General features: G+C 39.2%; 1 pseudogene; it reads left to right on the top strand.

Annotated features, from left to right (window-relative positions):
• The first annotated feature begins 849 nt into the window (after positions 1–849).
• LOC149180948 (uncharacterized) overlaps positions 850–26,847 on the top strand; it is a 37,189-nt pseudogene continuing 11,191 nt past the window's right edge.

The following is a 26,847-nucleotide window of genomic DNA, read 5'->3' as shown; positions in this document are numbered from 1 at the left end:
GTCCAAGGGAAGTAGGTTCAGACCCCTTTTGTCCAACGGAAACAAGTTCAAAACCCTTATGCTCACGGACATCAGGTGCAAAATCCATATGTCCAAGACCAGTAGTGTCAAAAACCTTTTAACCCATATGTTGCTTATCAACAGCCTCTGGCTAGACATTTTCGAGGCTTTCAAGGTCATAATTCTCCGTATAGGCAAGGTAACCTATAGTGGGGGAAAAATCAAATGCCGTATGGAAAAAACCCTCCACTATGGGGACAAAATCCTTACCAGTAGGGATGGGTCCTTCTAGTTGGGTCTCCCTATCGACCTCAAATGCCTTTCAATACACAATTTCCATTCCTGGCTACACTGAAATTGCCAGATGTGTCTAGACTCATGAATGACCTGATTCTTCATTCACCATACTGGTCTCTAGTTCCATCCAATATCTCGAGCGATTGTACAATGTTTAAAGGAAAAACAAAAGAGGATCCACAAGCCCACGTGATGACATATCACCTCTGGTGCTCCTCAAATTCCTACATTGATGATTCCATTCGTCTTCAACTTTTCCAATCAACTCTTACATGTGTTGCAGCCAAGTGGTATATCGAGCTACCTAAAAATACCTATCATGACTTTCACACTCTTGCCATGGCCTTTCTCACACATTTCTAGTTGCCGATCTGCTATGAAACTAGAACCCATCTGCTAATGTCGCTCAAGCAAGACACAACGACCCACATATCTGATCACATCCATGGATGGAGACGCAGGTGTCGTATGATTAAGTTTAAGATTGCTGATTAGTTGTTGACCGAGCGGTTCACCAAATCATTCATCAACAAAATTGTTGAGGACATTGCTATGGGTGGATGCGTCACTGAGGAACAAGTCATCGCGTGTGCCCAGTATCCAGACCTCGTCTATTCACAGTCTGGCACATTATATGATGTGTTATCCAATGCACCTAGACCATCATCTGATCTGACGACATCTAAGTCTCTGGCTACACCTCCTGTTTATGGAGTAATTGGTTTAGTGACTCAAACCCCTACAAAATCTTCTTCCAGACAGAATTTGGTCTCCAACACTGCTTCCAATGATTCCTCTCACAATTCATCATGCCCTAACAAAACCTCAGAGGTTCACGTTGTCCAATCTATTGCAACGAACAAATACTCTAAAGGTAAGAAGAAAGGTAAAGGCAAGGGAAAAGCTGATGCCCCAAAACAGGGCCCTCCCAAGTCGTTTGCTAGTGATACTTCCCAATGGAAGCCCAAATATCCATGCCTCATTTGTGAGGAGGATCACTATACTAAGGATTGTCCCAGACGATCCAAAGTTAGTCGTTTGCTCAAAGGGACCCTAGCTATCTTGAAAGAGCCCTTTCCATCCTAGCAGACCAAAATGGTAGACCAACCTCAGTCATCCACTTCCACAGGTTCATAAGTGTTCATGATGAATACACCGATTAACATGGTTACCAGGTCCAAAGATTATCAAACTCCTACCCCGACAGTAGGGAAAAAGAAATAAGGTACCCCTTCTTCTTCTACCCTGTCTAGTTTTGGTCCTCTCCATATTGAGCGACCTAATCCTAATTCTACCATTCGACCACCTTCTCTAGGTGTGCTACGAAAGTCCTTTTACAATCCCAATGCTCAAGCCGCTCAACATTATGACATTTTTGAAGATTTGGCTCAAGCGCCATCAACTATGTCTGCTCTCAAGGTCCTTTAAAGTTGTCCTTCTCAGCAGAAGTCATTACTATAAGCTATTAGGGGTATTGATCCAACTGACTCCAATCTCATTTGTATTGACCTAGAAAACCACATTCCACATTTACCTCATCAAATTTCCTTTCTCATTCAAGTGATCATAAATGAGAAAACCATTCATAGGACCATCATCGATGAAGGTGCATCTACCTGCATCATGTTAGAAAATTATATATTACAGAGCAATGGAACACATAAATATTGTAGAAATATAAACATAGAAAATACATAAAACAAGAGAGACACAGATATACGTGTTTCACCCAATTTGGGCTATGTCCATAGAGAAGCAGCCAGTCCTTCATTTTATATTATCCAGCAAACTGAAGAGATACAAACTACAATAGATACATTGTAATTCCCTCTTCAATCTCACACAATCTCCTCTCTCTTTCTCACTCAGAATACCGATCTACATAGATGCAATACAATGCCCTCAAATATAGCGAGGGGTTGCCTTCTAGGGCGAAAAACCCTAAATTAAACATAACTTCTACCATCATATCTTCACCTAATGAAAAACCTAGATTGGCTACGAAATTACAACATTTTACAAGGAAATTTTACATCTATTTTTAGGTTTGGGGGTGCTGCCCTTGATCCCCTGCCAAGGGGGGCTCCCAAAGGTTGTAGTCGCCTCCCCAGGACCCCCCCGATAGCATAAATATTATGGGTAGCTTTGCTGCCCCATTATGAACTGGGGTCCAATGCAGCGATACCTCTGAATCAAGAAGATAATCAAGCTCCACACCCAACACATCATGTCTGTTGCTTGTTGGAAGGAAATTGGTTCTCCTACTCTGAGCCATTCCTCTAAGACTTTGGAAGCTTTTGACGGGTGTGATTCATGACCATTCGATTTCCTTCTGAACCTTGCAATTAATTTCGAGGGCAAGATAGTACACGTCGAAGTAGAGATCATTGACGCTAATATTAACTACAATCTTCTACTCGGACGAAGTTGGACCCATGCCATGCATGATGTAGCCTCCTCCCTTTTCCATGTGATTTGTTTTCCCCATCAAGGGAAGACAGTCACATTCAACCAACTATCCTTCTTTGCCTTTTCCTCCTCAGATGGTAATGTTCCTTATGTCAAGGACATCGGTGCTCCTTATGAGAGTGTGGGGGCAGGACTCTTTAACTATCTTACCTTGATGGGTATTTTTCCACTCCCACCTCCTCATGTTGCCCCTGTCAACATGATTTTGGCCAAGTCTGATCCTTGGGTCATTCCCTCACCTAATCTTGTTGATACATGGGGCAAGGTTATGTCACTAAGTCCTGCTGAAATTAATTATGTGGCGATTTTTTCAACTTTGCCTTTAGTATCCTCTGATTTTTCTGTTTCGAGAACCTCTCTCTATGCGTATTCTCAATCCCTATGGCTTGGTTCTTCGGAATCTCCTAATCCATTAGTCGAGAATTTTCTTTCTGACGACAATATCATGGAAGTAATGTCTCTGGAGGAAGTACCTTGGAATGACACTCATCATCGTTCCTCATTCTTGCCTAGCCCGGTGGTCATGTCTACTTGTCTCGAGAAGTTCTCTTCTCATTTCCTGACCCTACCACTTTAGACACTGATCAAAACTCATGAAATTTGGTCAGAAGGAACATGGGTAACATTACCCAAATGATGCCAATTGATATTTCTGTCAAGCCTGGTGTCATTGAAAATGTCCATATCAAGGTAATTTGTTCTCCAAATGATATCAATCATTATACTCATCTGTTCCAAGAGTTCCAAGATGTTTTTACGTGGTCATATAAAGAAATGACTGGCATTGACCCAAGTATATTCATGCACGAGATTCCAACTTACCCTCATGTAAAGCTCGTTCACTAACAGCTTCGCCTAGTGCACCCTAGAAAAGCAACCGCCATCAAGGGTGAAGTTGAAAAACTTCTAAAAGGTGGATTTATTTATCCAATCACTCTTACAAATTGGGTGTCGAATATTGTACCAGTGAAAAAGAAACAAGGCACTATTCACATTTCCATCACTTTCCGTGATCTCAATCGTGCTTATCCTAAGGATAATTACCCCACTCCCTTCATTAACCAAATCATTGATGAATGTGTTGGGAGTGAATTCTTTTTCTTTATGGATGGTTTTTTCTGGTTACAACCAGATAAACATTGCGTTGGCTGATCAAGATAAGACAACATTTATCTGTCCATGGGGGACCTTCATGTATAAAAAGCTCCCTTTTGGCCTTAAGAATGCCGGGGCTACACTTCAAAGAGTGATGTCTTATGCGTTCCATGAAATTAGAAACATCATTCAACCTTACTTGGATGATCTCCCCGCTCATTCTCATAAATGCTATGATCATCCTAATCATCTCCTGCAATTTTTTCTTTGCTGTAGACACTACAACATTCGGCTAGATCCGCATAAATGTGTCTTCTACATCGAATCCAGATGACTCCTTGACTCTATCATTTCAAAAGAGGGCATTTTCCTTGATCCTCTTAAAGTTGAGGCCATAGTTAATTTACCCCCTCCATCTTTGTTGCATCAACTGTAGAGTCTGCAGGGAAAAGAAAATGTCCTTCATCATTTCGTACTGAACTATGGTGAACTAGCTTCAGCGTTCACTCGCCTGCTCAAGCAAGAAACCCCATTTGTTTCAGATGAGGTCACCCAAAAGTATTCCGATGGCCTAAAAGTTGTCCTCATCAATTCTGCTTTGTTGCACTCTTCGAACTCTCATCACGATTACTTCCTTTATGTAACTATAGCCTCTAGTACCATTGCTATTGTGCTAATCCAAGACAATGACGAAGGCAATGAACATGTTATTTATTACCTTAGTCGCAACCTCCTCGACACTGAGACGCATTATGATCATGTTGAGAAGTTGGCTTTGGTTGCTGTATAGGCTGTTCAACACTTTTGGCATTACATTCTCCTCCACACTACCATTGTGATTTCCCAGTGCAACCCCATGACCTACATCCTGACTCGTTAGTTGTTGGGGGGCAAGTATTCGAATTGGATTGTCATCCTCCAAGAATTCGATTTGGTGTTCACTACTGCAAAATCTAAGAAATAACTGGTCTTCTCTGAGTTGATTTTCTCTCTTCCCTCTGCTTCTCTTCCTGTTGGTGCTGATGAGTAGCTCTTGGACGAGACTCTTTTCTTGATTAGCACTCTCGACCCTTGGTATGGTGATATCATCGTTTATCTCCAGAAATCCATCTTCTAGTCTGTGTTGAGAAAGAATGACCACTGATGCATTCAGCATCAATATCAACCTTACCATATCATTGGAGATTCTTTATACCACATCGGTGTCAATTCAATTCTTCACAGATGTCTTACTTTTGAGGAGGCTAAGATAGTCTTGAATGACTACCATTCTAGCACATGTGGTGGTCATTTGTTTGGATATGCTACTGCTCAAAAAATCCTTCACACTGGTTATTTTTTGCCCTCCATCCTCAAGGATTGCATCCTTGTTGTTTGAAAGTGCCATGAGTGCCAAATTTATCAGCAAAAAATGTACACCCCACCCGCTCACCCACACCCTGTTATTACCATTGGTCCTTTTTCCAAATGGGGCATCAACTATATGACCTGTAACCCTTGTTCAACTGGGGGGCATGGGTATATTGTCATTGTTGTGGATTATTTCACCAAATGGGCTGAAGGGAATCCTACATACTATGCAGACGGTAAAACGACAACTCAATTTCTATTCAATCACATTATTTCTAGGTTTGGAGTGCCTCAGGCCATTGTCACCGACCATAGCTCCCACTTTGAAGATTACATGATGGCTGAGATGACTTCTACGTTAGCTTTGTGCCACAATGGCTCAAACCTATATTACCCTTAGGCCAATGGCCAAGTTGAAGTTGTGAACAAAGTCTTGGTTACGATGCTTTAGTGCACCATTGGGATGGCTAAGTCAAATTGGAATCTCATGCTCTTTTCAGCTCTATGGGTTTACCGAACCTCGACCAACGATGCAACTAGATTCGCACCATTACAACTAGTCTATAGTCTAGAAGCAACTTTACCGATTGAATGCGAAATTCCATCCCTTAAGTTGGCTGTCGAACTTCTCTCCGAGACCTCACCTCAGGAAGAGCGCCTCTTGTGTTTAGAATGACTGGATGAGAATTTCCATCTTGTTGCTTTGGTCATCGAAGCATAGAAAAAGTGGGTCAAGTCCCATTTTGATCAGTCCGTCTCTCCTTGAGCTTTTCTGAGGGTGATTTGGTTCTTCTGTATGATCATGCTAATGATAAGCTTGGGGAAGGCAAGTTCAAACCCATGTGGCATGGGCCATAAATTGTTAAACATGTGTTATAGAAAGGGTCTTAGGAGCTAATTGACTATGAGGGAAATCCCTTAGACTATGCCTAGGTCATCTTGCATGGCTACTTTTGTACAACAGTGTTTTATTTATTTTTGTGCAGTGCAATTTGGTGTGTTGTTTTTCAAGTAGATTTCCTGCTTATTATGTTTCTACCTTCTTTGTAGATGTCGGTGTCTCCTCACTTTGGTTTCACTAATGGTGCTTGCCATAGTACCCAAAATCTATCATCCGTGACATGGGCCATTTATGACCTCCATGGTGAGTTGATTGATCTTCAAGGTATTTGTCTAGGTCGAACAACTAATAATATCGATGAGTATAGCACAGTTATCAAGTTGTTGTCGGAAGCTATCACTCTTGACATCCAGGAATTGGTTGTCAACCTTGATTCAGAACTTGTTGTTCTTCAACTCAATAGGTAATATTCCATTAGAAACCCTTAGATATTGAGAATGTATCTATGTATTCGTCTATTGGAAAGAAATTTTGATTACATTACATATCATCATATTCCTAGACATATGAATACTTTGACAGATGCATTATCTAATTATGTGTTGGATAGACATTTGCGAAACATGTGAAAATAAAAAACAAAACATTTGTACCATAGTAAGAAAGGAAATATATATATATATATATATATATATATCTATATATATATATATATATATATATATATATATATATATATATATATATATATATATATATATATATATATGTCGATAATGTTTGTCATACATCAAACCCCAAAAAATAATATGTGTGTTCAAATACATCCGTGGCTTGCAGGCATCTAAAATGTGGAATGCTAGACCTATGAACTAATCGGCATGGTTCTCATGGAAGCATGTAACTTATCATACTACACGAGTCAGTCGTTGGTGGATCCTGTCTGATATCCCCACTGTGTGCCTCTGATACTGGCATGGGATGTCACCCAACCTAGTGTACTCTAGGATACCATGGGTCAATCCCTCGAGGTTTCACGTGATATCCTCCTCATTATCACTTTCTTTTAGATAAGGAGAAATATCTAACTGCTAAGCAATTCCCCTAGGAATCCGAGACATCCCAAAAGGATGCTCTGGTCCCAAATTTGCATTTACAAAATCGAAATGTCATGAATGGATGTATTTCAAACAGACAACAAAAAAATCAAAATCTAAAATTGTTTGTTTTTACCTCCATCGTCATAATCCTCTCCCTCCGGGAGTAGCATATTCAGATCACTGCAGAAGTCGGTGTTGCTTTATGGCCAATCCTCTACTACGATCAACTGTCGCTGTAGCCATGAGAAGAAGGCAGACTTATAGGACATCTATTGGCCCCCAGTAATCCTAGGCATCAATGCACTCCAACAGACCATCTGTGGGTCTCATGGAAATGGCAGTTCCACCTCAGCAAGCTGGTAGTAAAATAAAAATACCTTCTCCAGAAAGAAGGTCACTAGAACATAACCATAGCAGAACGGCTTCGGGTTTCCTTCCTTGGCTTTACATAGTTGGCATTTCATGTTTAACTTCATGGCTTCCGCCCAATTGAAGATAGTCAACGTTGTGTAGTCGATAGCATACTGAAACTTCCACTTGTTGGACTCATGTTGTGCTTGAGTCCCAACCACTTTGTTGATGGTCAACAACAACACTTTCAACACAAGATCTTGAACACTCATGATCTCTATCTTGCCTCTTTTTGATTTTAGTGCTTCCGGGCAGTGTTCTGCGAGAAACATGTTCACACTTGCCCCAATAGGCCTTGACCCATACAGATTGACTGGTTCCCCTCTTCAGGACAGTCCTTTGATGAAATAAATGTCGAAAGTTTCCAACTCTAGTTCTTGGTCCCTGACCATAAAAACTTCCCGATTGAAATTCTAGAGACTGATCAGATACCGTAGCAATTTGGATTGAGCCTGTAGACCTGCAATGGGGAAGAATTTGAGGAGCCCATAGTTCCTTAGGGCATTCAAGCAATTTGGGTCTACCATTGCTTGTGTGTCAATGTCCTCATGCTCACATTACTGCCAATTCACCATTTTTCGTGATGTTTTCCCTGCAAAAACCATAAAATCAGGTTAGTAATCGTTCTTGGCTAGAGAAATTTGGATTAAATTAGGGAACTTTGGGAAAAACTTGAAAATTTTATGTTCATGACAACGACGCGACTATTTTAAAAATAGTAACACTGACGATGCATTTGATAGTGTTCATAGCCCCCAATCATTGTGATTCCATGCCCGAAAATTACACAAACCAAGGGCGATTTTTTTGCTAAAAACTCCTCAAGAAATCCAAAAAAAGGTTAAAAATAGGAAAAATGAGCATGAAAATGAAGCTAAAGGTCTTGGTTCTTACCTACAACTAACAGATCATCAAATGGCCTCTTGTATCTCTCGCAATCTACTCCTGGAGAACTAGGGCACAAATGGGTGAAAAGTTCTTCACACAAGGTAAATGGTAAAATGGTAAAAAATAACTTTTTTTCCTCTTTTTATTGATTTTTCATGAAATGTTAGGTTTTTAAATGTATTTTTTTACCTATTTTGCCTAAGAAATTGGATAATGCATTTAACTTTTGTGTAGTGACAGGTGAAAAATTACTGATGATGGAACTGGAGTCGCGTTTAAGATCTTTTCTCAACTCGTAAAACTCGAGTGAAAAGATCTCCGAGTATTTTTCCCTTTTTGACTCATAAAAGAGAATAAAAATGGATGGTCTACTTTCAAGCTCTTTTCCAACTATTTAAACATGAAAAGATTGTCGAGCTCTTTTCGTCTTGAACTCATTAAAGGATGTGAAACATCATTTACCTAGTATAGGTTTACCCCTTTTTCGGGTTGGGATAAATTATTTATGAAAAAGGTACTCCTTGACTGAAATGGTCAAGCGGTTCTCTCAAGTATCATTTTCTACCTTTTCGAGCTCGAGAGACAAAAAATGTACAAAAAGGGACCATGTAGAGTTTTTATTTTCTATGTATTTTTCAATCTCTCTAAATATGAAAAGAATACCAAATTACACCTTTGTCGGACTCATTAAAACATTAAACAACATTGGATTCGTGACCATGACGAACATGAGCTTCTCCTTCCTAGGGCTCATTAAAATTACTAGGTCGGATTCATCTGAATGATGAAATTAAAGTGCAAGCACATGCTATCCCCCTCAAGCTTGCAATAAAAAATAATTGGGGTACATGGTAGAAATGGTGGGGGAAAATTCTATCAGTCGTGTCAGTAGCTCACTCTTGAACATGACACTTTCTACTTTGTGTTGGGTTGGGATATCCTCCTTTTCATTGTTGACCTTCTTGGGTTGGGCTGTTCATTTTTTCTTTCCATTTGATCTATGTTATGTCATCATGACCACCGATCCTATGGACCCAAAAGCTGCCAAACTCCAGAATCATGTTGCCGATATGTTCAAGAGTTAGTCCCTATATAGTTACACTTACTCCTAATTCTCTGTATCATACGAAATCATTTGCATCCCTTTGTCTCATGTCAATGATGTGGGATACATCATCGCCCTCCTTCGACATGGTCGCTTGCTATTGACTTCAGAAAATTATCCAGGAAGCTGGCGATGTGACATGATGATGTTGATATACATGTCTCTTTCAAATGGATGGTTGTGACCATACCATGAGCTATTATATGTGATCCTTCTCATTATTGGATATCTGCGGCCATACCTTTGTTTCGTTATGATCCTTTCTATTGGATGGCTATGCCCATACCTTGGGTCCATTTACATGATCATTCTCTATATGGCTGCGTCCATACCATGGTCCATGTATCATTTTTCATAGTTTTTAGTGATTTATATGTATCTATGCTTGCGTGCATGTTTTCCGATGACAGACTCTGGTTCCCTGCATCCACTTGTAAAGAATTTCACCCCACTTTAGTTCGGCCTTCATTCTTTAGGGGTCATATGTTACGCATCATTTTTTCACTGTCCATGTACTCCCCATTCCACGATCCTACAGAACCTCTACGGTGAACCCTACATGCTTTCCCATCATGAAGAAACCCCTAGGATGTCCCTCTTCATGAGCATAATAATTCCCCTTTGCATCATTTGCCAAGAATCATCATTTTACCCTAGTTTGCAAGACCGGCACTACTGACCAATTTCCTCCTAGAGATTAAAACTAGGACTAGCTTTGTATGGCACCACTAAGCCTTTTCTCAGTCACGTCGATCCTCTTTTAGAAAGTTTCTTAAATATGGAGTCAAAGATTCCAGGTCTAGAAGCTTCGTAACGGAATTTTGGTAAATGGTTGGGTTGGATGGCGACGAGGAAGTCAGTTTGGTCTCCTTTCCCCTATCAGGATGGAACCAACCGAAGAGATAAAAGCCTTCTCCCATGATAAGAGGAACCATCTCCCCTCTATCTAAGCTATATAAACCCCTCCTTTTACAAGCTTCACTAGTTTCAGCATTGGTATTTTGGGAGCTTGAATAATCAACAAGACATATATAGATTGTAGCTTTCTAGTGTATGCTTGAGGGAGAATAATGTGTTTGGTATGGTTTGAGACTAAAGGGAAGAGGCCTTAAAACTTCCATTTTTGGGGCTATCCATTAGATGCTAGCAGAAGTGTGGGAACCTGGATATGTCAAAGGAGACCAGCAACGTCAAGGAATTCGTTGTAATCTCTTTCTAAACTTACATGAATACAACTATTGATTGATTTCCTACATTGAAGTGTTATCTTACATTCAATGGGTTAATGTTCGTTAACCTGTTAAGTAGGCTGAATGAAATATTGTATGCTATCATGTTTGTTGTTGTTGTTTGTTTTCTTGTTTTAGGTATTTGAAGGAAACAAAAATTAGTTGGAGTAAGGAAGCAAGATCATCAGCAAGCGAAATAGCGTTCTAAGAGGTAGGCCCTCTTATGTGATTCTAGCCTAATGATATTTTCCATAGATTTTTTGTTTGTGGCTAGACCTGCTCTCTCATGCTAGAGGAATTGTTTATGTCTGCACTAAGAATTTACTTGCGCCACAGGGCCTTTTAGACTAGTATATATTTACACATAGGCTTAAGAAGATCTTCTTATACATGAATTTTACTCTTTAACTTTGCTAGACCAGTGAAATGAAGAAGAAACTCATTCTTATTATTTACGAAAATATTATTTCTTTTCCTTGACAAGTATAAAGATCAAAATTACATTTGTAAATATTGAACCTGGTTACATTTTCTTCAACAGTGGGTAGACATCCTATCCTTCTTATGCTGTGGAAATCCAAGAGATCAACCTTCGGTTTGGGAAGGTACTTCCAAATTCTCAACCACCTTCTCCACCTAAAGATCTTGAAGAAGAGAAGGAAGAAAGTGCCCCTCAAGCCAATGCACCTCCTTACCCTAAGAGGTTGATCTAACCTTAAAAACACAACACTAAAGAGGTAGAAATTATGGGAGAATTGAATAATTTGTGTGTCAAAATACCCCTTCTCTAGGCCATCAAAGAGGTCCCCATTTACAACAAGCTAATCAAGGAAGAGTGTTTCAAAAGGACTAGGATAATAAGATGAGATACCCCCATTATAAAAAAATTGGGCAATTGTCTGATCTAATTCTCAAGAGGGTGATCTCCCAAAAGTATTTGGACCTTGGTAGCCCAATAGTAGATTTGAACATAGATATCATTATGGTCCTTAATACCTTAATTGACCTTCAGTGTTATGAAACCAGCTCAAGAAAAGATAGAAAAGAAAGATCAACGCCTTAGAATTCAGCCTCTTCGAGGGGGCAACCTCCTTTACATTACATAAATGAACAATTCTTGGATGATACAAATGACAAAACCTCCTTTCTATATATAGGAGTCTAAGGAGTCACAATATAATCCAACCGACCTAACAATAATAATATAAAGCCACAAAAATAACAATAGAGGGATTCTATGGGGCACAGAAATAACAATATGGGGGTAATAGGGGCACAACAATATAAATAAGGGGTATAACTACAATAGTAATGGGGTAATCACTAGTATTATAGGGACCCAACATGCCCCTCTCCTTCAAAAAAGTGTTGTCCTCAATGCTTGAGTAGTTCTGGATACTTCTGCATAAAATTTTCATCCTCCCATGTGGAATCTTCAGCAGATAAGTTCTTCCACTTGATAAGATACTCTGAAATTGATCGATTTCGTAGCTGTCAAGTTCTTGTTTCTGTGACTGCTTCCGGTTCCAATATAATTTTTCCTTCCTCATCAAGTTCTGGCAATATTGTTTGAACTGGGAGCTTGTCGCCTATAACCTTCTTTAAACATGAAACATGGAAAACTGGGTGCAATCGAGAAGCTACAGGAAGCTCCAATTTGTATGCCATAGTACCAATCTTTTACAACACCTTGTACGGACCATAATACTTTGGTGATAATTTATTATCCTTCTTAGCTTGCTTTAGGGACATTTTCTTATATGGTTGTAGTCGTAGGAATACCCAATCACCTACATCAAAACTTCTTTCACTGCGATGTTGATCTTCTTGTTGTTTCATTCTATTTTGTGCCAACACGAGGTTATCCTTTAAGAGTTGGAGGACTTGTTGTTGATGTTCGATGTGATGTTCCACTGCCTGAACCTTAGAATTTTCTCTTAAATATGATGTGATGGATGGTGGTTGGTACCCATAAAGTGCCATAAATGGGGTCATTTTTGTTGCTGTATGGAAGGAAGTGTTATACCACCATTCAGCCAGAGGCAACCATTTGACCCATTGTGTCTGTTTATCAGATACAAAGCAACGAAGATATCCTTCCAAACATTTGTTTACTATCTCAGTTTGCCCATCAGATTGAGGATGATAAGATGAGCTATGAGCTAACTGAGTACCAAGACAAGAAAATAATTTTGTCCAAAAATTTCCAGTGAAAATGGGATCTCTGTCACTTACAATAATCTTTGGGTTTCCATGTAGCTTTTGAACTGTTTCCATAAATGCAGTAGAAACTGTACTGGCTTTAAATGGATGTGATAATGCACAAAAGTGTGCATACTTGGTAAGTCTGTCAACTACCACCATGATGACACTCTTTCCCTCAGACTTGGGTAAACCTGTGATAAAATCCATTGAAACCTCCTCCCAACGTTGGCTTGGAATGGATAAAGGTTGTAATAGACCCGGTGTCTTAATTGTTTCAACTTTATTTTGTTGGCAAACCAAACATTCCGCCACAAAATTTTGAATATCTGATTTAAGGCCATCCCAAAAAAATTCCTTCTTAACCCTGTGGTAAGTTTTTAAAAATCCTGAGTGCCCTCCTAAGGGAGAAGTGTGCAATTCCATAAGAATCTTTTGTTTTAGCTGGGAATTCTTACAGAGGTATAAGCGATCTTTGTACCATAACGAATCATTTTGCCAGCTAAATGTATCAGAAGTACTGGAATCTTGTTGTAGCTTTCGAATAAGTGCCCACACTTCTTCGTCATTCTTCCATTCCTCCTTTGCTTCGTTTATCCAATCTGGTTGGATAATAGAAATGGCACACAACAATGCTTCCACATCCTCATCCTTTCTTGAGAGTGCATCTGCCACCACATTTTCTTCCCTTTTTTGTAGATGATTTCAAAGTCATAACCCAACATCTTTGTGACCCACTTTTGTTGCTCTTCAGAGGATAATCTTTGTTCTAAAAAGTATTTAAGGCTATCATGATCTGTTTTTACCTTGAAGTGTCTTCCCATTAGGTAGGGTCGCCATTTCTTAAGTGCATGGAGTATTGCCAACATTTCCTTCTCATAAATAGCTTTGCTTAAAAACTTTCCCTTGATTGGACGACTTTCAAAAGCAATGGGTCTTTCATCTTGCATTAGAACAACACCAATTCCATTTCCTGAAGCATCACATTCCACAATAAAGGTTTTTGTGAAGTTCGGTGTAGCTAAGACCGGTGCTTGGCACATTGCCTCTTTAAGATGTTTAAAGGCCTTTGTTGCTTCCGGAGTCCATGAAAATGAATCTTTCTTCAATAATGTTGTTAGAGGTGCTGCTATTCTCCCATAATTCTTAACAAACTTGCGATAATACCCTGTCAACCCAAGAAATCCTCGCAGATGCTTTATGGATGTGGGGATTTTCCATTCCTTAATGGCTTTAATTTTGCTAGGGTCTACCTTAACTCCTTCATGAGATACAATATGACCCAAATATTCCACCTCCTGGACTCCAAAGAAACATTTGGATCTTTTTGCATATAATTGTTTCTCCTCCAATAGTTGTAGCACCCTGTCAACATGTTCAACATGATCCTTCCAAGACTTGCTGTAGATTAGTATATCATCAAAAAATACTAACACAAATTTTCTAAGGAATGGTTTGAAAATTGAATTCATCAAACCTTGAAATGTTGAAGGTGCATTGGTAAGGCCAAAAGGCATGACCAAAAATTCATAATGACCCTCATGAGTTCTAAATGTTTTTTTCAGAATGTCTTCAATCTTCATTCTGATTTGATGATATCCCGAACGAAGATCCAACTTGGTGAAGTAAATTGATCCATGCAATTCATCCAGTAATTCATCAATGACAGGAATGGGGAACTTATCTTTAATAGTGAGCTTGTTGAGCTCCCTATAATCTGGACACATGCGCCATGATCCATCCTTCTTGTGCACCAATACTACTGGAGCTGAGAAAGAACTTTGACTCAGTTGAATTATACCAGCCTCTAGCATTTCTGCAACCATACGTTCAATTTCACTTTTTTGGACATAGGGATATCTGTACGGCCTGATGTTTGGAGGAACACTTCCTGGAATCAGATGAATAGCATGATCATGATCACGCATAGGTGGGAGACCTTTGGGAGTCTCAAATACCTTGGAATGATTGTCCAGGACTTTTTGGAGATCTGGAGAAATAGATGATTCCAATGTGGAAACATCTAGCGAACATAATTGTGCAATTACACCTCTTTGCTCCTTTTTTAGAAGCTTTGTCATGCCATTAGAGCTGATTATCTTTCCTGGTTTCCCTGCAATACCCCTTAATTCAACTTCCTTTCCTTCCACAGAAAATTTCATGAAAAGTTCTTGAAAATTAAAAGCTATTGTACCCAAGGATTGTAGCCATTGGACTCCTAGTACAACATCAGCACCTCCCATTGGAATGGAAAGCATTGGGCTAGTCAATACATATTCTCCCATGGATAGCTTGATATTATGGCACTTTCCAGAACAATTTATTGTTCCTCCATTTGCAATCATCACTTGACACTCTGGTGCTGGATATAGGAAGCAATTCAATTCTTTTGCTACCCTACAATGAATAAAATTGTGGGTGCTTCCTGAATCAATCAACACTATTACCTTTTTCTTCTTGATTTGTCCTTCTATCTTGATGGTTTGAGGAGTGGTAATTCCTACCAATGCATTACAAGATATGGTCGGATTTATTTGTTCTTCATCTAGGCTTTGTTCCTGGAATATATCCTCTTCTTTTGACCTTTCTTGCTCCTTTTCTTCTTCCTCTTCACAATCTATGTAGAATAATTTCTTCTCAGCACACTTATGACCTTTTGTGTATTTGCTATCACAATTGTAACAAAGCCCTTTTGCTCTTTTTTCTTCCAATTGTTGTGGTGTCAACCTTGTAGGTTGTGGAAGACTATGGGCAACAACACTTCCGTCTTTATAGTTGTGAATGGTATGCTTCCTAGTTGCCATAATTTTGCTTTCCATTTTTCTTGCTAACCTGAATGCCTTCTCTAATGAATCAGGTTCCCAAAGGCGAACATCATGTTGGATATTATCCTTTAAAGACCCTATGAACACATCAATCCTATGCTCCTCTGGAATATCTTTTACCCTTATGTTCAATTTTTGGAACTCCTCAATGTGCTCCATTATTGAACCCTTTTGTTTGAGACTTATCAATTGGCTAAAAAAAGTGTTGCTTTTTGTATCCTCATAATGTGCTATCAATTCTTCCGTAAAAATTGCCCAAGTGATAAATTGTTTACGAGAACAAAGCCATTGATACCATACAAACTGATTTGGTTCCAAATATAAAGTTTCCATACGTACCTTTTGTGTGTTTTGCACATTATTGAGATCGAAGAATTGCTCCATCTGTAATATCCATGTGGCAGGATCCTTGCCATCAAACTTCCTCATATCGATTTTTGGAACATGGTGAGTCTTCGATCCAACATTAGAGTCTATGGAATCATGATTAACATTTCTTTTGTTCTCATCATGAGTTTCCTTTAGTACTCTTTCACCCTTAGTGACCATTTCTTGTAGCAACTTATTCATATTTATCTTCAATTCTTCCATCTTATCATCCATGCCATCAATTTTAGCGTCCATGCCATTCACCTTAGCTTTCATGCCATCCATCTTAGCTTCTATGCCTTTCTTTAAACAATCCATCTTAGCTTCTACACCTTTATTTAAACCATCCATCTTAGCCTCTACATCTTTCTTTAAACCATCCATCTTAGATTCTGTTCCTTTTTGTGCAAGGGACAGTTGTTGCACTTGGTCTTGTAATTTTGATATATCATGTTGCATTTCTTCCTCTTCTTCATGAGTCATGCTAGAGCTTTTAGGTTCCTTACTAGGTGTTTGCATTTTCTTTCCTCGGGGCATCAGTTACCAATAATAATGCTCTACTATGCCCTTTGAATTCCTTCAAAATAAATTTTCAAACCAAGCTTAAGCAAAAATTTAAAAAAATCTACACACCTTTTATCACTTTGTAGGAGCTTGATATTGCCTCTGATATATCTCTGTACTTTCCAATCATCTAGTTCTGAAATTGTGACAGTAGTACCTCTCTGTGTGCTCTTTCCAATGCCACCAGTCTGATCCAAATTGGATTCTCCAAGAAAGAGTTATGCACAATCTTCCAAGATGACCTGATTATAGACCTTTCCAGAAGAGTGAACTTGTATGAAGTGCCACGTGTACAATTTTCAACCTTTGGTTCTGAAATAGATACAAAAGAAACTACAGTCCGTCCTCTTTCTGTACCTTCTTACGAAATTTCAATCCGATCCCTAGAGAGAAAGTTATGACGATTTTCCATAGGTCACCTGTTTTGAATGTAATTCAGGAGTCTGCAAAAAGACCAACTTCCTCAGAGCATATCTCCGCAAATATAGCGTGAAAAGATCTAAAATTCGGACCCAAGGTTCAGAACGATTTCTTCTCAAATGGGTTTTTTTTGCGACTTCTGAAACGTCACAGAAAACAAGTTATAGTGAAAATTCCACGATGACCTGTTTGGTGCAGCGAAACCCTAGAATCCAAAGCTCTGATACCAAATGTTATGAAACCAGCTCAAGAAAAGATAGAAAAGAAAGATCAACGCCTTAGAATTCAGCCTCTTCGAGGGGGAAACCTCATTTACATTACATAAATGAACAATTCTTGGATGATACAAATGATAAAACCTCCTTTCTATATATAGGAGTCTAAGGAGTCACAATATAATCCAGCCAACCTAACAATAATAATATAAAGCCACAAAAATAACAATAGAGGGATTCTATGGGGCACAGAAATAACAATATGGGGGTAATAAGGGCACAACAATATAAATAAGGGGTATAACTACAATAGTAATGGGGTAATCACTAGTATTATAGGGACCCAACATTCAGGCTGCAATCAATGTGATGACCAATGAAACCATGCTCAAGCTCAAGCTCCAAGGGGCCTTGAGGAAGACCACTATGGTACTATAGCTTGTAGAAAGATCCATAATGGCACCAAAGGGATTTATCGAGGATGTAATGGTCTCCATTGACTCATGGAATTACCCCACTAATTTACTTGTCCTCCAACCCAAAACCATCTTTAATGGCTACCCTCTCATCCTAGGAAGACCTTGGTTGGCCATTGTTGATGCCTACATTAAGTGGAGGGCTAGGAACATGACCATCAAGAATGGAAATCTATAAAAACAACTTATGTTGTACCCTCCCTCTCAACCTTCTAGTGAGCATAAATTTCCCTTGTGGTTATAGGATGAGGGAGAGGAATACTTTTATTAGGCATCCCTCTACCTAGTCTACACACTAGACACTATTATGGGGGGGGGGTGGGGGTGGGGGGGGTGGGGTACTTGATGAATATGTCCTTATTGACCATATCTTATAGAATTAGCCTCCCACTACCATGACAATTGATGAATTAATGAAGGAATCTAAGAGTAACCCTAGGACTAATTTATGCTCTATATAGCCTAACCTAGAACATCCCAAGGTTGTAGAGATTAGCTCATATACAACTCTAAATATCCACCCCTCTCTCTTAGCTGAGCAGGAAGAACAATTATGCAGTGTGATGAGGAAACACCTGGATAATTATGCTTGGTACTACAAAGATATGAAAGGCGTGCATCCCTCACTTTGTACTCATCATATCTACATCAAAGAGGGATGCAGGCTTGTGCACCAAGCCCAAAATAGGATGAACCTAGATCTTAAGGAAATTGTGAAAGAGGAATTACAATGATACCAGATGGAGGGTTCATATACCCAATTTTAGATAATGAGATTGTCTCCCCCCTCGCTATAGTCCCCAAGAAAAATGGGAACTGGATGATATGTATTTATTATTGAGAACTTAATAAGGCTGCCAAAAAGGACCACTTCCCTTTTCCTTTATTGACCAAGTCCTGGATGGCCTTGTAGGGAAGAGATTATTTTCCTTCCTAGATAGATTTAGTGGGTACAACCAACTATAGATCAACCCCGAGGACCAATAAAATACTAAAAATTCACATGTCCTTGGAGTACCTTTTCCTCTAGGGTCCTTCCATTTTGTTTGTGTAATTCCCTTGCAACCTTCCAAAGGGCATTTTTGATTATCGTTGCTAACCTTGTTCATGACAATGTTGAGATATACATGGATGAATTCACTCCTTATCGATGTGACTTCCAGGAAGATATTTCCAATCTGTGTAAAGTATTAAATAAATGCATTGGTATGAACCTTTTGTTAAGTCCCAAAAAATGTGATTTTTTATGAATGCGGGGATTGTCCAAGGCCATTCCATATCCAAGGAAGGGATAGCGGTTCACCCCAATAAAATTGCCATTATTAAAAGGGTCCCTATCGCTCAAAAGAAAAGAGATGTCAAGAGCTTCCTTGGATTGGTTGGGTATTATAGAAGGTTCATTAAAGACTTCAGTAAATTGGCTTCACCCTTGTTTGGACTATTGGATAAATATTCAAACTTATGTTGGACAAACAAATGTCAAGAGGCCTTTGAAGTGCTAAAAGAAAAGTTGACCACTACACCCATCCTTAGGGGTCCCAATTGGGAATTACCTTTCCATATACACACAGATGCATTAGATAAAGTTGTAGGGGCAGCCTTAGGACAAGTGGAAGATAAATTTCCCTATGTTATATATTTCATTAGTAAGAACCTTTCTATAGCTAAGCTAAATTATACAATCACTAAGAAAGAAATCCTAGTTGTGGTACACTCTTTGAACAAGTTTAGGCACTACAACATTGGATATCAAAATTTTGTCCACAATGATCATGTAGCCATTAAGTATTTAGTGAATAAACCTGATGTTAATTCTAGGATAATTAGATGGTTGTTATTATTGCATCAATTTGATTTGACTATTATTGACAAACTAGGGAAGAAAATGTAGTTGCAGATTTCTTTTCAAGACTGATCTTACCTACAAAGAATAAGGAGATGATAGATTATCAGCTCCCATATCAACACCTCTTTCCTTATCAATGCTATATACTTGGTTTGCTGATATAACAATCTACTTGGTTGCTCATAGGTTCTGTCCTAATCTATCCTCCATGCAAAAAAGAAAGATTATTAGGAAAAGTGCACCATTCAATTTGATTGGGGGAAATATTTTCAAGTTGTGACCAAATCATATTTTGAGAAGATGTGTGAGGGAAGAGGAGTTATTACACATTCTCTCAACATGCCATGATGGACCCTATTGATCAAGTGATCAAATTTTAGCTCAAATATGAAAGTTCCCAAAAAGTCTTGAAACCAATGTCAAGTCCAAGTTCTCATCATTATGAATCCAGCGACATTCATTTCATCTCAATTTGAAACCATATTATGAAGTTATTGCACTTTGATAGTTCGGACAGAAAGATAAAAATGCATAGGGTTGTTGACTAGGCAACTGACTAGGCTTCTGTATAACTAACATAATCCAGGGTGACTATGAAGGTATGGGCCAATTGGATGATCACAAGTGGCATCTCTTGGTTCGTTAATTTGGGGTCGAATTTGATTGGTTTTGTGTGGCCCAATCATGGGCTACCATGTGGCACCTCCAGAGCACGATAAAATTTTAGTTTGGTTGAACAGAAGTTTGGGCATGATCAAACCCCTAACCTCATCTATAATAGAGTAGCACTCTACCATTAAGTTCATAGGTGATTCTTAAACCCTAAGGTATTTAACACCTTTTAAGGTTTACGAGGTGCATATATGGGAGGAGGGGTCGGGGTGTCAGCCCCAGCCCCTGGTCACTGCACCACCATACGTCCTCGGTGCAAAAGGATGGTGTTGAGAGACTATTCCCAACCCCTGGTCACAAGACCCTCACATGGCCATAGCATAAGTCAGAAATTTGCCAACAAAGAGGGGTCTCGATATAAGCTCCAAGTCTCGGTCACATGCAACTCCACATAGCCATGGCGAATATGTTCGGTGGAAGGAGCTCTCTGTGGGGGCTAGCCCAAGGCCATATGGCCTTTATTATGACCACGAAGGATCAAAACAAAGGGCTCTGGCAGAAAGGGTGATCCATTGGCATGGCGCTCAGCCCCGTGGAGGCTAATATGACCACGCGCCAGAATTCAAGGTGCTAAGCTAGTAGAGGCAAGCGTTAAGGCTCAGCCCGCATCCACATGGCCCATGTGGCCTGAATTTTTGCAGACAGAGGATATTGGGAAATTTAATTTTCCAATAAATTGCACCATTGGACGGTGAATTTTTCACCTTTGGAACAAAAAACAGGGTGAATTTGTCGCCTTCACAGCAGAAAATAGGGTGAATTATTAGGACAGTTAGACTGTTAGCCCAATTTGTAGGACAGATAACAAGAAAACTACATGGAGAGATCGTAGAGGCACATATTTTTTATTTTTTGTCCTTTTGGAGCTCAATAAGAGTCTACCTAGGGGTTTTTGGAAACTGTGGATCCAATGGTGACCTCTATTTGCTGATTTGAACACATCTAAATGAACTTTTTCAGGTTCAAGTTCATGGGTGTATGGATAGATCAGTGTTTTTGGAGCAGTTCTTGAAGGTGTTTGAGCTTGGAGAAGTCCTTGTAGGGGTTTTCTTACCTTCAAAAGTATCCTACAGTAGCTGTTAATTGCAGGGTTCAACTCTTCTATACTTTTCTTACTCTGTCTTAAAGTTTCTTAAAGTTTCACTCTTGTGACAGCAAAAGACACCTCCAAAATGAAACTAATATGTGGGTATGGTTCACATAGAAGTTATGGACCATATGAGGAAAATGATGCATGTGCATTTTGCAATCATCTCCAAGATTCTAACCATATGCCAGTTGGTAAAAGTGGGTGGCTAGAGTCATCTGCAATGTCATCATCATTATTATAAGAAGAAAAGATGAATGCCAAGTTCAAGGAGGTAATAAGCATTTCAAGTAAAATTCCTTCTGTTTTTGTTCATAACACCTCTTTTGCAACATTTGAGAAACATACCAAAGGCACTGGTGTGAAGCTTATTTCTAAAATGGGTTATGAAGGAGAAGGCCCTAGCATCAATGGCGAAGGGATCACCAACCCATTCATGGTACATGAGAGAATAAAGTATCAAGGATTTGGATATGGTAAAAGGGAGTTTTGAGAATACTCTAAAGATTTTGAGGCACAACAATCATTTGAGGATGATATGTCACACCAAGGTGGTGGTGACAATGTTAATTTGTCTCTCAAGTGAGATGAATGCTTCAAAGTACCTTGCATGTCATCATTTGGTCCACATCGTCAAAGCTGCAGCCCAAGGGACACGTATACATATCATTGGTGTTTTTAAAATGCTTGTAATTTTGTCTATTTGTGCAATATGTATCTTTGTACTTTATGTAATGCATATGACCATTGTGTGGTTGTCTATGAGAAATGCATGGTAATGGTTAAAGGGATGGATCAGATTCTAGGCATCAAGCAAGATGAATATCCTTCACATGAGTGGACTTCCTTGTCAGCAAGCAAGAGAAAGTTTTTGTGTACCCATTGAAAGATGAATGGGCATAGAAATGAATGATGTTGGAATTACATCCATAGCTTCTTTCCAAGAAGGGAAAAGATATTTTGCAACCTAATGCAAGGGAACCAATAGGTGGCAAAGAGGGCTTGCAACAATCATATAGAAACCTTCAAGGAAAAGTTGATGCTAAAAGAGAACCCATAAGCCTTGGAGATGCACATATTGGGTAGATTGTTTTTAAACATGCTTTGTAAAATTGTAATTACTTCTTGTTGTTTACCTGTTTGGGTACTTTTGTAAAGTGAACAATAGTAGTCACTATGTGCAACAATTATGTTTCATTGACATTATGTTATTGGCTTGTTTATAAGTCCATATGTGTAAGGACTTTTGGAATATAAAAGTTGTCATCCAAGTATGTCTACAAGCTTTTCATGTACTCACCGATGCAAGTATTCAAGATGAAACTTGTTGTGAATAAAATATTTGTTTAATATTGTACAAGATGACTATGTTTTTGTAGGCAAAGCCAATTATGTCATTGAATTTTTACAGCAGTGTGCTTTTCTCTACAAGCTCAGTTTGAGGACAGTAAAGAAAGTTAATATTGCTTCTTATTTCCAAGATGGAGTCAAGATTTTGTTCGACAATTGAACTTCAAGATGAAGTTGTTTTGAACCGTGCAAAGATGAGATTAAAGAGAATGTTTAGATTCCACTCATTAGTGTTTTTGTTCCTCCATTAGCGATAAGAATTTTTGGCTGGATTCTTAACATGATAGTGGGTCTTCACAAAGACGATAGGTGAAGTTCCTCGATTGGAGGTTGAAGGGAACCAATTAAGAATATAGCATATGGATTGAATTTTTGGGTGAGTTTGAGGTTCAACCTCATCTTATTTGCTAGGAGAAGTAAACTTTTGGTGTCCAAAGTTTCCTAGTGGGGAGGTGTGATCAGGTGATCAAATTTTAGCTCAAAAATGAAAGTGCCTAGAATGTATTCAAACTAGTGTCAAGTCAAAGTGCTCATCGTTTTGAATCTAATGATGTTTATTTCACCTCAATACGTTATTGTATTCTCAAGTTATCATGTTCTAATAATTTGGCGCAAAAAGTAAAAAATGAGTAGGGTTGCTGACTGGGCTTCGTATAGCTGACATCATCTAGGGTGACTGTGCAGGTATGGACCACTCAGGTGCTGACAAGTGGCATATCATGGTTCATTAGTTTTGGGTAGATTTTTCCCAATCATGGGTTGCAACGTGGCACCTCTAGAGAGCACTAAAATTTTGGTTTGGTTAATGAGAGGCCCAAGCGGGATCGAACCCCCAACCTCAACTCTAATAGCATAGTGCTCTACCATTAAGCCCATAGGTGATTCCTAGCCCCTAAGGTCTTTGGCACCTTTTAAGTTTTACATGGCACATATATGGGAGGAGGGGTTGGGGCTATCAGACTTGACACCCGTTCATGCACCACCATTTGTCCTCGGTGCAAAAGGATGGGGCTCGGGGACCAATCCCTCACATGACCACACAATAAGGTGGAAAGGCACTACCATAAAGGGGGATTGGTGTAAGTGTTGTCTAGGTAAATCCTCTCTGTGGATAGAGACGATCCCTCTAGCCCAATGAGTGGGTCTAGCAATCGAAGTGAGAATCTACTAGACACTTTCCTAAGTTGCAATTGAAAATAGAAATGAAGAAGATGGCCTACCTTGTTCTAATGCTATCTCGATCTCCTTTGTTGAAGACCTTGAATCACTTGCACCACGGGCTCGTTCTTGCTACTCTCATCATTTATGCACCATCACAATAGATCAAGACACAACAAGGCATGCACATACAAATAGAATATTCAAAAGAAACCTACTTAACTGATCAAGGAATGTTAAGCTAAATGATACATTAGCATACACATTTACGGAAAATGAACCAGTAGTTGTATATTAATAGAAAATAAGGGGAAGCATAAAACCAAACCTTGATGTTGATAGGCTCTCCTTTAATGAATATCCAAGTCCAAGCTAAGCTCTCCAAGCACTCCTTCTCCAAGTTGAATGAGTAGCATATAGGAACAATCTTATCATAAGGGTGCAAATATGCATAGACTAACCCAACTTCTAACCATTTGGGAATGGGAGAGGATGAATAAATAGGCTAGGAAGGGGAGTTAGGATCTCTCAAAAGATAGGAGTAGGCCCTCATCTCAAGGAGGTAGTTCATAGGGATAATACTAACAAGCCAAGTTGGGAGAATTTGACCTCATCTACGCCAAACAACCTCCAGCTCGCCACTCTGGAAGCTTCTAGATCATGAAGCTTCTCATCCTCTTTGGGAAAATTTGTTTTTTGGGATCATCGCGGGTATATGAGCAAACAGAGCAATGCATTCATGGGTCTGGTATAGTGCGACAGGCGATCATCATTGTTTTTGGCCTCATAAGAGCGATGATCCTCAAATTAGGGTTTTAGAGATATTTTCTTCAAGGAAAGCTCAAGGCATTTTCTAATCAATGTCTAAAGGAGGATTTGAAATGCATATATGAATGAGTACACTACATGATGGTCATATTTTGGGAATTTTGAGGTATGTCAAAGGGAAGTGCAGTAGCTGTGACAAAATATTGTGTAACAAATGCCCCCTAAAGCACGAAGGCAGAACAAGGAGTGATGGTTGAGATGCTTTACGAGATTTTACAAGGATGAGGAAAATCAGCGTGAGGAGACCTAAAAATCAAGGATGCATATACATATACATATCTAAGATCAAGACATGAATCTATCTGTTACACAGTATTTTTTCACAGTAAGCTCCAAGTCTCGGTCGTATGCAACTCCATATAACCGTGGCGAAGGCATTCACTGGAAGGAGATCCATGTGGGGACCAACCCCAGGTCATATGGCCTTCAATGTGACCACGACGGATTGGTGTGAAGAGCTCCAATAGAAATGGTGGGTCATTGGCCTAACCCTTGACCTTGTGGAGGTTAGTATGACCACGAGCTGGAATTCAAGGTGTTATGTTGGCAGGGGTGGGCGTTAAGGCCAATCCCGCGGCCACATGGTCCATGTGGCTAGGTTTTTCTCGCATAGGAGCTATTGGGAAATTTAATTCTCTAACAAATTGCACTATCAGAGGGTGAATTTATAGGATAGTTAGACTATTAGTCCGATTTGTAGGACAGATAACAATGAAACTACATGGAGAGCTTTTAGAGCCATATCTTTGTGAGTTTCTATCCTTTTGCAAATCAAGAAGAGTCTACCTAGGGGTTTTTGAACATTCTAGATCTAATCGTGCCCTTTATATGCTGAATTGAGCACATTTAAAGGAACTCTTTGTAGGTTCAAGTTCATGGGTGTATGGATCAATCAGTTTTTTTGGAGTAGTTTTTGAAGGTGTTTGAGCACGGAGAAGGCCTTTTAGGGGTTTTATTACTTCATAATTTTAATGCAATAGTTGTTACTTGCATGGTTGATCTCTTCTATACTTTTATCACTATGTCTTTTTGAGGAAAGTTTTCTAGTTTTCCTTCAATGTGGAAGTAAAGTGCTTATATGCTCATGTATGCTCATTTTCAAATGGAGTACAGGGTCTTTGTAGGAGACACCTCATGTTGCTAATGTTTTCATGACTAGTTGTAAGTTGTCATGATGTTTATGCGAGAGTTTTTTGTAGGAGAGTATTTCCTTGAAGGGGAAATAGCCACATGTTTTATCAGCAAACTTTTATGTACTCCTTTTCCAATGAATATATGGAGTGGTCTAGCAATGTTGGGATGTCCAAAGATGTAGCCCAAGAGGGGTGAACTCTCTCACAAAATCCTTTTTCCTACTCTTCATAAATGCTTGTATGGGTTATGTGATGATGTGCTTCTTATGCTTAATTTTACATGTGAAAACTAACTCATAATTTAAAGAGACGTTTTAGGAAACCTATTTTGTGTTAAGACCCATTTTTCTTTGCAAAGTGTTGGAGAATGATCCATGTTTTTAGGAAGAGGAAATTGACCTCCTCCTCCATTTTCAGATCAGTTATGGAGGCCATTTTACTGTTGAGAAAACAACCTTCAAATTTCTAGAAGTTGGTTATTACTAGCCCACTCTACATCAATATGCAAGAAGGTACACCACTAGGTGTGATCAATGCCAAAGGATGGGTAAGCGCACACCTAAGGATGAAATTCCCTTGCAACCTCAAGTGACTCTAGAGCTATTTGAGAAATGGGGCATGGACTTCATTAGGCCCATTGATCCCCCATTAGGACAAAAGAAGTATATCATTATGTTCATTGGTTACCTGACTAAATGGGATGAAACAAAGGCAGTCAAGGAAACAACTGAGTAGATGGTGGTTGAGTTTCTAAGGGAGAATATTTTCTACAAGTTTGGCTTTCCCAGGGAGTTAGTCACTAACCAAGGGACACAATTCACCTCAAATATGATCGAGTACATCATGAAGCAACACCAAATCAGGCAAAGGACATCCATTACCTATCACCCTCAAGAAAATGGGCAAGTGGAGGTCAC

The sequence above is a fragment of the Pinus tabuliformis genome, chromosome 3_2 (genome assembly GCF_031772625.1).
Source record: "Pinus tabuliformis cultivar Carrire ecotype Pingquan chromosome 3_2, CPIR1, whole genome shotgun sequence".
Lineage (NCBI taxonomy): Eukaryota > Viridiplantae > Streptophyta > Pinopsida > Pinales > Pinaceae > Pinus > Pinus tabuliformis.
Note: the sequence above shows the minus strand (reverse complement) of the source record. Positions and strands in the feature narration are given on the sequence as shown.